Genomic DNA, 13355 nt, shown 5'->3' on the forward strand with positions numbered 1-13355 from the left:
TATTTCCTCATGTGTAATTGAGATTTATGGCATGTATTTTGATGTTAATGTAGATAGTGAAAATTGTATTTATGAATGAAAAATTGAGTATTTATTTATTGCTTATATATGAATACCATGAGAAATGAATGATTGAGAAATGGAAATGTTGTTGAAAAATATTGAGATTTTGATGATTATTGGAGTTTGAGAATGATTGGAAATGATTATTGGAAGTGTTTTTCACAGGTTCCGAAGAACTGTTTTCTCCATTTTTAGCCTGTACTCTGCCGGATTTTCTATAAAATTTTTGGAACCTCAAATAAATTATAATTTTAATAAATGACTTAAATGAATTATATTTCACAAATTATATTCAAAACTATGATAAAAATAAACTAAGGAAGAATAAAAATGATTGGGATAAAATAGAGTGTTCCGGTACATTGTGTGACATATCTTACTCGGATATACTGTAGACGGGTAAGGGGTGTCACATTTAGTGGTATCAGAGCACGGTTTAGGCGTTTTTGGGCCTAGATCGAGTCCATACCATGCATTGCATTTGTAAGAGTCGAGGTGACACTAATGTAGATTTGTTTGTCTTTATTGTTTTGAATAGGATATGGACCCCACATCTCAGAGGGCAGTTGAGGAGGAAGTGGAGAGTCATGCTCCACCTGCACCAGCTGAGACTAGGGGTAGGGGAGAACCTGCTCTGCCAGCTCCATCAGAGACTGCTCAACCTCCACAGGCCGTGTTCTAGCAAATGGCCGAATTCTTCAAACAAATGGCTGGGGTAATGCCACCACCACCACCACCTCCACAACCGAAATCACACTTGGAAAAATTGAGAAAATTTGGAGCAGTGGACTTCTTTGGCAAGAGAGAAGATGATTCTGTTGCAGCCGAAAATTGGTTGAATAGAATAGGCAGAGTTTTAAAACAACTCCATTGCACTCCTCAACAAAATCTAGAAGCTGCTGTATCTCTGTTGCAAGATGATGCATATGAATGGTGGGATACGGTGTCCAGTGAAGTAAAGCCAGAAGTAATAACTTGGGACTTATTCCTCTCCGAATTCAAGAAGAAATATGTGGGTAGTGTATACCTAGAAGAGAGAAGAAGGGAATTCATTAACCTAAGGCAGAGACAGTTGACAGTGGCCGAGTATGAAAAGGAATTTGTCAGATTGAGCCGCTACGGAAGGGAGATAGTCCCTAATGAAGCTAAAAGGTGTAAGAGATTTGAAAAAGGATTAAATGACAATATAAAAATCATGATCACTGCCTTGGGAATCACAGACTTCACCAAGTTAGTGGAAGCTATAATAAAAGTTGAAAGAGTAAGAATAAATGAGCAGACTAGAAGAGAGAGACAACAGAAAAGGGGCCCGGGTCAGTCTAGTTCATCTCCTATACATGGGAAGAAGTTCAAAGGTCTACCTACACAGAGTTCAGGTCAACCACAAGGTCAGGGTCAGTCTCAAGGGCCCAGGCCACAGTTTACCCCTAGGAGAGATCAATCCACACCATCAGTGGGTAGCTCTCCAGGGATGCGGTTCAGGGGACCAGCCCCAGCATCTTCTGCATGTCCACATTACCTGAAGTGGCATAAGGGAGAGTGTTGGAGAGTGACTGGTGCCTGCTTAAGGTGTGGGTCAACAGAGCATCAGTTGAGAAACTATCCACGCAGAATTACTGCAGCTACTCCAACACAAGCAGACAGACCTGCTCCTGCACCACAAAGAGGTAGGAAATCTGGCAAATCTGAGGCAGTGGGACCATCACAGAGGCCTGCATCTGAGCTAGCAGAGAGGCCTGAGGGCAGACCACTAGCCAGAGCCTATGCCATGAGAGCTCAGGAGGAGCAAGATGCCCCGGACATCATCAGGGGTACGTTCTCCCTCTACAATACATCTGTGCATGCATTGGTGGATCCAGGATCCACTCATTCATACATCTACATCAACTTACCTATAGAAAGGGGGATATTAGTAGGGGAGAGTGACTAAGACATTCTGGTCACTAATCCATTGGGCCACAGTGTAGTGGTGAACAAAGTATACAAGGGTTGCCCATTAAGGATTCAGGGGTATGAATTCTTGGCAGACTTGATTGAGTTGCCTTTCCATGAGTTTGACGTGATTTTGGGAATGGACTGGTTATCACATCATCAGGCAATGTTTGATTGTAAATTGAAGAGAATTTCTTTGAAAACTCCTGAGGGTAATGAGATTACAGTTGTGGGGGAAAGGACAGATTTCTTGTCCAATGTTATCTCAGCCACAGTTGCAAGAAAACTGATGAGAAAAGGCTGTAAAGCCTACCTAGCACATGTGGTGGATACTAGGTAGGCTAAGCCAGATCTGTGTGACATACCCATAGTAAAAGACTTCCCAGATGTGTTCCCTGAAGAATTGCCTAGTTTGCCACCAGAAAGGGAAGTTGAATTTGCTATTGAGACACTGCCGGGTACAGCAACAATCTCTATTGCTCCTTATAGGATGGCGCCCACAGAATTGAAGGAACTGAAAATCCAGTTACAGGAGTTACTAGATAAGGGGTTTATACGCCCTAGTGTGTCACCATGGGGAGCTTCAGTGTTGTTTGTAAAGAAGAAAGATGGGACTTTGAGCTTATGCATTGATTATCGGTAGTTGAATAAAGTGACAGTGAAGAATAAGTATCCGTTGCCTAGAATTGATAATCTATTTGATCAGTTGAAGGGAGCAAGAGTATTTTCTAAAATTGATCTCAGATCAGGGTATCATCAGTTGAGGGTGAAGGATGCAGATGTGCCAAAGACTGCATTCAGGACCCGGTATGGGCATTATGAGTTTCTGGTGATGCCTTTTGGCCTAACAAATGCACCAGCGGCATTCGTGGACCTTATGAACCGTATCTTCCATCCATACCTAGATCGGTTCGTGGTGGTCTTTATTGATGATATTTTGGTGTATTCCAAGACCAGGGAAGAACATGATGAGCATTTGAGGATTGTTCTGCAAACCCTAAGAGAAAAGAAGCTGTGTGCTAAGTTGTCCAAGTGTGACTTCTGGTTGAATGAGATTGCATTCCTTGGACACATAGTGTCAGCTGATGGGATTAGGGTGGATCCCAAGAAAATAGAAGCAGTGATGGAATGGAAGCCTCCTAGAAATACAACTAAGGTCAGAAGTTTCTTGGGGCTAGCTAGGTATTACAGGAGATTTGTGAAGGGATTTTCCTTAATAGCTGCTCCAATGACCAAGTTGTTACATAAGAATGTCAGATTTTGCTGTAATGACAAGTGTCAGACTAACTTTGAGAAGTTAAAGGCTATGTTGACAGAGGCACCAGTGTTAACACAGCCAGTATCATGAAAGGACTTTGTGGTCTACAGTGATGCCTCTCATAATGGGTTAGGGTGTGTATTGATGCAAGAGGGGAAGGTGGTCGCTTATGCTTCCAGGCAGCTAAGGCCACATGAACAGAATTACCCTACCCATGATTTAGAATTTGCAGTAATTATCTTCGCATTGAAGATATGGAGGCATACTTATATGGTGAAAAGTGCTACATTTACACAGACCACAAAAGTCTAAAATATTTGCCAACTCAGAAGGAGCTCAACCTTAGACAGAGGCGATGGATTGAGTTCCTGAAGGACTATGATTGTGTAATTGACTACCATCCTGAGAAGGCAAATGTAGTTGCTGATGCTTTGAGCAGAAAATCCATCACAGCTTTGAGATCATTGAATGCCCGTCTATCTTTGGTTCGAGATGGAGCTATTTTGGCTGAGTTGCAAGTGAGGCCAAACCTGCTACAACATATTTTAGATGGGCAAAAGGCAAATGAAAAGTTAATGGCTATTATGAGCAAAATCTCAAAGGGAAAAGCAACTGACTATGAGGTGAAAGCAGATGGGTGTCTGTACTACAAAGGAATACTGTGTGTACTAGATGATGGGGAATTGAAGGCCAGTATTCTAAAAGAGGCACACACCAGTGTATATGCTATGTACCGAGGAAGTACAAAAATGTATCATGATCTGAAGCTTCAGTATTGGTGGCCTGGTATGAAGAAGGATATAGTTGACTATGTGACTAAATGCTTGACATGTCAGCAAGTTAAGACAGAATATCAAGTTCCATCGGGTTTGCTACAGCCTATATGCATACCTGAATGGAAATGGGATCAGGTCACCATGGATTTTGTAAGTGGTCTAACTCTCACCCAGAAGAAACATGATGCAGTATGGGTGATAGTAGATAGATTGACGAAGTCAGCACACTTTCTATCAGTTAGGACTGACTACTCACTGGAGAAGTTAGCAGAATTGTATATCAGTGAGATAGTTAGACTGTATGGAATTCCACTTTTCATCATATCTGATCAAAACCCAAGATTTACATCGAGATTTTCGAAGAAGTTGCATGAATCCTTGGGTACACAACTCCACTTTAGCACAGCTTTCCATCCTCAAACGGATGGGCAATCAGAAAGAGTAATCCAGGTAAACAATTGAAACTAATGGAATTAATACAAATATTGAACTAAAATGATAATAATAACATGAAATATATGTTAGGTTCTTGAGGATATGCTGAGGAGTTGTGTCATTGAGTTGGAGGGAAGTTGGGATAGATACCTCCCACTGGCAGAATTTGCATACAACAATAGCTACCAAGCTAGCATCCAAATGGCCCTGTATGAAGCACTGTATGGGAGGAAATGTAGAACTCCAGTGTGCTGGACTGAATTGGGTGAAGACAAACTAGTAGGGCCAGACCTGGTGAAATAGACTGAGGAGAAAGTAAAACTAATCAAAGCCAATCTGAAGGTTGCCTCAAATAGAAAGAAATCTTATGCCGACCTGAAGAGAAAAGAAATAGAATATGCGGTTGGCGACAAAGTGTTCCTCAAGGTGTCACCGTGGAAGAAGGTACTGAGATTTGGAAGAAAAAGTAAGTTGAGCCCTAGGTTCATTGGCCCATATGAAGTCATTGAACATGTGGGACCAGTAGCTTACAGGCTAGCTTTACCACCAGAGCTGGACAAGATCCACAATGTGTTCCACATGTCTATGGTAAAAAGATACCGCTCAGATCCTTCACATGTCATCTCCATGGAAGAAATTGAAGTATAACCGGATTTGACATATGAAGAAGAACACATACGCATCCTGGCTCGGGAAGTGAAAGAGTTGAGAAATAAGCAGATTCCACTGGTGAAAGTGCTTTGGAGGCACCACAACACCGAGGAGGCAACTTAGGAAAGTGAAGAGACGATGAGGCAATAGTTCCCGCAACTGTTTGCATCAGGTAAATTTCGAGGAAGAAATTTAAATTAGAGGGGAAGAGTTGTAACACCCTCCCTGTAGAAATTCCGTATATTCTATTGTTCTGGTGATCGGTGTCGGTCCGGACAGTTAGAACATCCGAAAAAATATTTAAACTAAAGTGAGGAACCATAATTAACTCAAATATTAATAAGAAAAACTTAGAAAAAATTTTAGAAATAAAAAACAATCAAGTTAAATGAGCCGGTGCCCTAGCGATGGATAACCTAGTGGGAATTTGCGGTTCTTGCAACTAGGAGCCCTAGACCCGGGGAAAAATTCATAAAGTAATTTTTGAGACTCCAGAGAAGGGTCATTGAGGTTTCTATGGCATTAGAATGCCAAGGAAATGCTTAGAAAATTTTTTCAATCGGTAGAGACAATTTTGGCTCAATAAGCCAAACGGAGGGCATTTTGGTCATTTTGTCTTCAGAGATGATTTTTGGCCAACTTGTCTAGTTAAGTAAATAATTATTATGACATAAAATATGAATAAATATTGCTAAAAATTAAATTAAAAATGAGTAGAGAAGAAAGGAAAAGAAAATGAAAGAATATGCCAATTTTGACATCATATGATGTCATTAAACCCTTCTCCACCAATCACATTTAACCAAGCCACTTAAAACAAATAAAAAGAGGTAAAAGGAGGTAAAAAAATAAACAAAAACCATCTACTTTCTTCCTCAAGATAAACCAGGCGTCACCCTTTCCCACCCCAACCGCCATGAAAGCTTAAGGTGAGCTTGAAATCAACCTCCAAACCACCTCAAAACCCTAGTCTCCCTTCACAAAAACTCATCCTTACACCTAGAACAAGCTTTGGACAGCAAAAAGAAAGGAAGAAAGTGAAGTTGTGAAGCTTTGGAAACTGCCTAAGTCAAGGTTAGTGTCAAATTCTTCTAAAAATTTTGTGTATGGCTGCCATTAAACATGATTTTGGTGTTGTAAACCATGGATTGCATGTGTATGAAAATTTTAGTTGTTGGAGTTAGGGTTTGAGCATGAAATTGAGACTTTGATCATATAATGATGAAAGTGAGTTTTAATGGTCAATTAGTGACCATTTGGTCATTGGTAAACAAGAAATGAAGTGTATTTTTTAGGTTTAGTGTGGTTGCCCTAGGTGACTTGCATAATTGGACATGAGTCCAGCAGGTTTGGGCAGCCATAACTTGAATTGTAGAGGTTCAATTGGTGTTTGGCCAATTGAAAATGAAACTAAACACAAAATGGCACAACTTCGTTGAAGAAACCATGCCCATAAGACCAAACCAAGTGGACCAAAAGCTTGCTCCAATCCGGGTGACCTGCAGTCTGTTTCTGCAGAATAACCAAATGAATAGTATTTAGTCATTTGGCCATAACTTAGTGTAGAATGGTCCAATTGACCTGAAATTTTACCCACAACAATCTGAGATATAGACCAACAACTTTCATGAAGAAACCTAACCCAAATTATGACTAGAACCTATCCAACAAGTGAGTTGAATTCACTATTCACTGCACTGTAGATATGGTCAGTCTAGAAAAATTTCAATCCGGCCAGTTGTGGTTTTTAGACCATAACTTGAGCTAAAAACTCCAAATGGAGTGATTCAAAAAAGGAAATTCAACTAGACAAAATAAGGAACAACTTTCATGTTGATCATTTTGCCAAATTCCTATTGCAAAATTGACCAATGGAACAGTAAAGACAAGGCATAAAAACTGAAAATTCTGCCCAACTAACATTAAGCTTAGAAATGGTATTGGCAACCAATACCAACAAATTTTGAATGCAAAATGTGGTATGTTGATGAGATTAAAACCAATGTTCCTATTGCCTATGCAGAAGTCAACATTTTTGTTGACCAATGAATGGAATAGTAATACTAAAACTTAAATTCCAAAAATTGTGAAACTTAAAAGTGTGAAATGCCCTAGTATACCTAACAAAATTGGATTGGATAGCTTAGCATGCCAATAGGGTTCAGTTAGCAGTACTGCACGTGGCATTATGCCATTCTGTGATTTCATGGCTTTTAGCCATTCTGACATTGTATTGAGACTTGGCCTTGTGCCTAATGTTATTACAGCTTATTAGCTGTTCTGTTGCACATCGGGAGATACATATGTTACTGATGGTGTGACGGCCCAAGGTACTTGATACCCAGTGCCAGTTTACCCACTTATCTAGTCCAGTCGTCCAGTATAGGTTACTTGGGCAACCAAAAATGAAAGTGGATAAATTTAATGAATAATGAATATAACAAGTACAAAATAAGTAAGACTACAAATGCTCAACGAAAATTTATTTGCAATGAGACATCGATACATTCATTGCATATTTATTTTCTGTTATTTCTTTTTATTTTATTATTGGCACCACTAAGCATTATTGCTTAGCGCGTTGCTTTTGCCACGCGTAGGTTCTGGAGATACTGACCGAGAGCCCAGTAGACCACAGACTGGGTGAGACCTTCTACAGCTCTGCATAGTGTCCGTGTCACCTCAACATCTTCAGTGCGTTGGTAGGACACTAGGTTTCATTTTGATGTTTTGTAACTAACTTTTATTTCCTCATGTGTAATTGAGATTTATGGCATGTATTTTGATGTTAATGTAGATAGTGAAAATTGTATTTATGAATGAAAAATTGAGTATTTATTTATTGCTTATATATGAATACCATGAGAAATGAATGATTGAGAAATGGAAATGTTATTGAAAAATATTGAGATTTTGATGATTATTAGAGTTTGAGAATGATTGGAAATGATTATTGGAATTGTTTTCCACAGGTTCCGAAGAACTGTTTTCACCATTTTTAGCCGGTACTCTGTCGGATTTTTTATAAAATTTTCGGAACCTCAAATAAATTATAATTTCAATAAATGACTTAAATGAATTATATTTCACAAATTCTATTCAAAACTATGATAAAAATAAATTAACGAAGAATAAAAATGATTGAGATAAAATAGAGTGTTCCAGTACACTATGTGACATATCTTACTCGAATATACTGTAGACAGGTAAGGGGTGTCACACTAGGTGTCAAATGACCAAAATGTCGTTCTTCGTGTTGTATTCCCAATTTTTCGGTAATACTAATTTTTGTCTGTTTCTCGATTTTTTATTTTTTATTGTACTAATTTATTAATTTTTCTTTGATATTTCTACTATCAATTACATTTCAATAAACCTTTAATTATATCTCGAAATATAATTCCGAGGGTTCCCCGCAGTTCTAGGATCGGCAGTTGCCTTCGTCGTAACTTCCCGATGTGGTCACCCATCGCTATGGTGCCGGCTCGTTTAACTTAGTTTCATTTTCTCTCTTTTATTTTTCTTTAATTTTTTTGTATTTTCTTTTTATTTATTTCATCATTATATATCTGTTCACTATCACCGAAATGTAGTTCCAGACATCCTGACTTGCCTGGACTGATATTAGGTCACTGGAATAACAGAACATACAGAATACATACAGGGAGGATGTTACAACTAAAATGTGATAAATCTATGTGATTAAAACTCATGTAACTATTATATATGAGAAAGTAAATATTTTGACATAAATGATCAAATGAATAGTAACCTTTCATGTTAAGTACAAATATTCAAGAAATAACTTTGTAATATGCCCTAGTAGGCCTAATGTGATTAGTTTGGTTAGGTTGGCATGCCAATAGGGTTTCGATAGCAGTACTGCATATGATGTACGGCTCCATGCCATTCTGTGATATGATAGCCTATGGCTATATTGATTATGATGTTATACTTGGCTTTATGCCTTATTGCTTTTATGGCTTATTAGCCATTCTGTTTGCACACCGGGAGACACATTGTGACTGATGGTGTGACGGCCCGAGGTACCTGGTACCCAGTGCTAGTTTACTCGTTTATCCAGTCCAGTCAATTTGTATAGGTTACTTGGGCATGAAAAAGTATAAATGTAAGTGAATTGATTATTAAAGGAAGTAAGGAAATTAAATATAAAGATAAAGAACAAGAATAATTACAATAAAATGAGGCTCAAAGTCATCAAAGAAAACGATTAATAAAATTCTAGAAAGATATGAAATGAACTGGACTGATAATAAAAAAAAAAGTTATTTATTATTGAATGCACTAGGAACTTTAATTATTATGAAATAATTGAAGATAACTTAGAAGGCATTGAATTAAATGATACAAAATGATTAATAATAGAAATATAATTTAAATGAATGTTACAAATGTACCTTGAATAATAATATTAAGTTAAGAATAATGCTATTAGAATATTAGTATATTGTATATTCTTACTGTAACCTTATGAACTAAGCACCTCTAAAGAGGATTAAATTAAGAAAAAAAAAGGGGGATATTAAATTTTAGAAACCTTATTGAAGTATAATTAGATCTAAATTATCTGAACCATGTTTTATTTCCATCTGTATTTTGTATATTATTTTCTTTGTTATATTATTGCACCACTAAGCAAAAATGCTTAGCGTGATAGATTTGTTTCCTCGCGCAGGTGTTGAAGGTAAAGCCCAGCAAATATTAAACAGAGATTTTGGAGTACTGATTTGCAGAAGTGTCTTAAGTATTCAAGGTTGTCACCTCCTCAGCAATGCATGTAGATAGGGCCCATATATGTTATTTTATGTATTTTGTATATTATGTAAATTATGAAGTTGTGTAATTAGTTTATAAATCATGTAAATTTATGTAATTTGAAAATTTTCATATATGAATTCAATATGAATGCAAATGTATGGAAATGATTATGAAATTGAAATATATGGATGAGATTTGAAATATGAGATAATTATGAGAATGATTGATGAGATAATCATTATTTGCACGGATAAGATTTTATTGTGAAAATATTATTGAAATTTTTAAACAGGTGAATAGTGAAAACACGTCAAACGATAATAAAATAGGGAAAACTCCATTAGCTTCTCCGTCAAAAAATAATTAATATTAAATTAAATGAATTCAAAATTATTAAAAAATAAAGTAAGATAAGATAGGGTGCTTCGACACCGAGTGTAACATGCCTCGCTCGGCTACACTGTAGTCGGGTGAGGGGTGTCACATTTATAATTTTTTTAAAGGTCCCTTAGGCAAATCCCACATCGGCAAAGCACGGAGATAGTCTTAGGTTCAAAAAGCAATGATATATAAAATGGAGGAATTAATCACTAGAGGCGCCTTTTGGTGGAATGGCCTGGAGAGTTGAAAGAGGGCACTGGTGGGGCAAACCTCAGTGAGGACGCTGAGTCCCGAAAGGGGGGAAGAAAGGCTCCTTAGGCAAATCCCACATCGGCAAAGCACGGAGATGGTCTTAGGAGCAAAAAGTAATGATATATAAAATGGGGGAATTAATCACTAGAGGCACCTTTTGGTGGAATGGCCTGGAGAGTTGGAAGAACTCCAGGGTTAAGCATGCTCGCTTGAGAGAAATCCTAGGATGGGTGACCTCCTGAGAAGTTCTCCATTTCACCTATGGGACAAAACCGTGAGGCTTATGGCCAAAGCAGACAATTCCTCTAGTAGTTGGAGCCCGATCGTTACAATTCTAGTTGGAGTTGATTACGTGTCAAAATGGGTAGAAGCAATTGCAACACCAACCAACGATGCTAGAGTGGTCATAAGGTTCCTTAAGAATAATATTTTCACAAGATTTGGCACACCACGAGCAATAATCAGCAATGGAGGAAGTAATTTCTACAACCAACAATTCGAAATACTAATGAAAAAGTATGGAGTGACTCACAAGGTGGCCACACCTTATCATCCTCAAACCAGCGATCAAGTAGAAATCTCAAACAGGGAACTAGAGTAGATTCTGGAGAAAACTGTAAATAGATCCAGGAAGGACTGGTGCATGAAGTTAGATGATGCACTATAGGCATACCGCACTGCATACAAAACCCAAATTGGCACAACACCCTTCCGACTGGTTTATAGAAAATTATGCCATCTCCCTGTTGAACGTGAGCATAAAGCTTACTGGGCAATTCAGATCCTAAACTTTGACCTCAAAGCTACTGGTGAGAAAAGACTCCTATAACTGAATGAGTTGGAAGAAATCGGACAGGATGCATACGAAAACGCTAAAATTTTCAAGGATAAAACCAAAAGATGGCATGACAGGCGCATAGCAAAGAAAGAAATAAAAGAAGGAGATCTTGTCCTCTTGTTCAACTCTAGATTGAAACTCTTTCCAGGGAAGCAAAAATCAAGATGGTTCGGACCTTTCACGGTCGCTCAAGTCTTCCCACATGGAGCAGTAAAAGTGTGGAGTGAAACCTCAGGTGCATTTAAGGTTAATGGGCAGAAGCTGAAGCCTTACTTTCAGGGAGAACCCATAGAAATGGGAGTCAATTACATCCTCGACCATCCTACTGACAGACCATAAATAAGCAAAGTCCAGCTAAAGATTATAAATAAGTGCTTTTTGGGAGGCAACCCAAAAAATTTTCTGAACTTTTCTCTTTCTCCTTTTTTCATATTGATTTTTTTTTCGTACTCATTAGCATTTCATTTTGTAGGATTTTTTAGAAAGGGGAGTAGAGAACAAGAGAGGAAAGGAATCACTAAGTCAAAACCACAAAAGGGAAAATTGGACAAAACTAGGGAAGTAGCTCTATTGCTAAACTTTACAACCATTTCATGTGTTGTGATGATAAAAATTTTTCATTTGACAAAAATTTGGAAAATCAAAAAATTACACGAGTCGTGTACTAGTTTTACATGCCTCATCTAACTTTCTGGAAGTCTGTAAATTTCTTGCATTTTTAACTCTGAGGGAGATAAAAAGTTATGTAGGTCCATAGCCCAATTTACACGGACCGTGTAATGTATCTAGCAGAATAACTTAAAGCCATGGAGTTACATAGGCCTCCTTGTATTTGACATGGGCCGTGTAACATATCCAGTAAAGCAACTCAGAATACAAAAAGTTACACGAGTCCCAAAGCTCATTTACACGGGCCGTGTACTATACAGAATTTGAAATTTTCAAGCAAAAATTTACACGGCCCCACATGTCGGGACCCGTGTAGTGATACATGAACTGTGTATCATGTCACATATGTGACTCCTGGGGCGCGAAACAAGTGAAATGAAGAGTCCTAATGGCTCTTTAAATGCACCCCTAGCATTAAAACCATTCATAAAGCCAAAACCCTTCATCTCCACCCCTCCTAGCCTATAAAAACCCCTCAAATCTCATCTCCCTTCACCAAACCCTACTTTTCTCCTTTCCAAAAACTCATCAATGGCTCTTGCAAAGCGATCTGCGAGAAGAATCGGCTCTACCTCAAGGCAAAGAGGAGAATCCTCATCTTCTCCACCTTAGTCGCCACCCCAATGCCCAAGAACAGAGGTAGCCTCTCCCTAACCATCTCAACTAGCCCATCCTCCATCGTAACCCCAACCATAAGCTGCTCCACAACCCGAAATCTTTATTCCTTGGGGATTTTGTGATGATGCCCACAAGGCAAAATGCACCTGGCTTCACACCCTGAAAAATAAGCTCTACCAAATACATGGATTTTCCGTTGCTGGAGCAAATTGGGCTGCAGAATGAAATCAATGGGCTACTCGATAGCGTCCGGTGGACAAGGTTTGCCCAACTCCAATATCTAACATACCGGGACACCACAATGGAGTTTTTGGGCAGTTTCAAGGCCACCTTATGGCTTACCGATGTTAGTAATATGCCCTAGAGCATATCATTTAGTATGTATCTTGTACATATTTTTATTAATAAAGGCATTTCCACTTTTCCGTTTACATAATATATTTATGTGTAATAGAAAAGGTCCATTGATATTTTGTTAGAAATATTATTCTTAAGTTGTTAAGAATATGAGTGACAATATTTCTAGCACGAAGTATCATAAATAGGTTCACAATCGAGGATACTTCATAATAAGGACATGACTTATCCAGAAAGATTGTATTCATGTTTGTTCCCAAGTTATTTATATGAGATATAAATAAGATGGAATGGTGAGTCTCATGCCATATAACAAACATGATAGGCACTTATAAATGATAAGTAG

This window comes from Hevea brasiliensis, chromosome 8 (genome assembly GCF_030052815.1).
Source record: "Hevea brasiliensis isolate MT/VB/25A 57/8 chromosome 8, ASM3005281v1, whole genome shotgun sequence".
Classification (NCBI taxonomy): domain Eukaryota; kingdom Viridiplantae; phylum Streptophyta; class Magnoliopsida; order Malpighiales; family Euphorbiaceae; genus Hevea; species Hevea brasiliensis.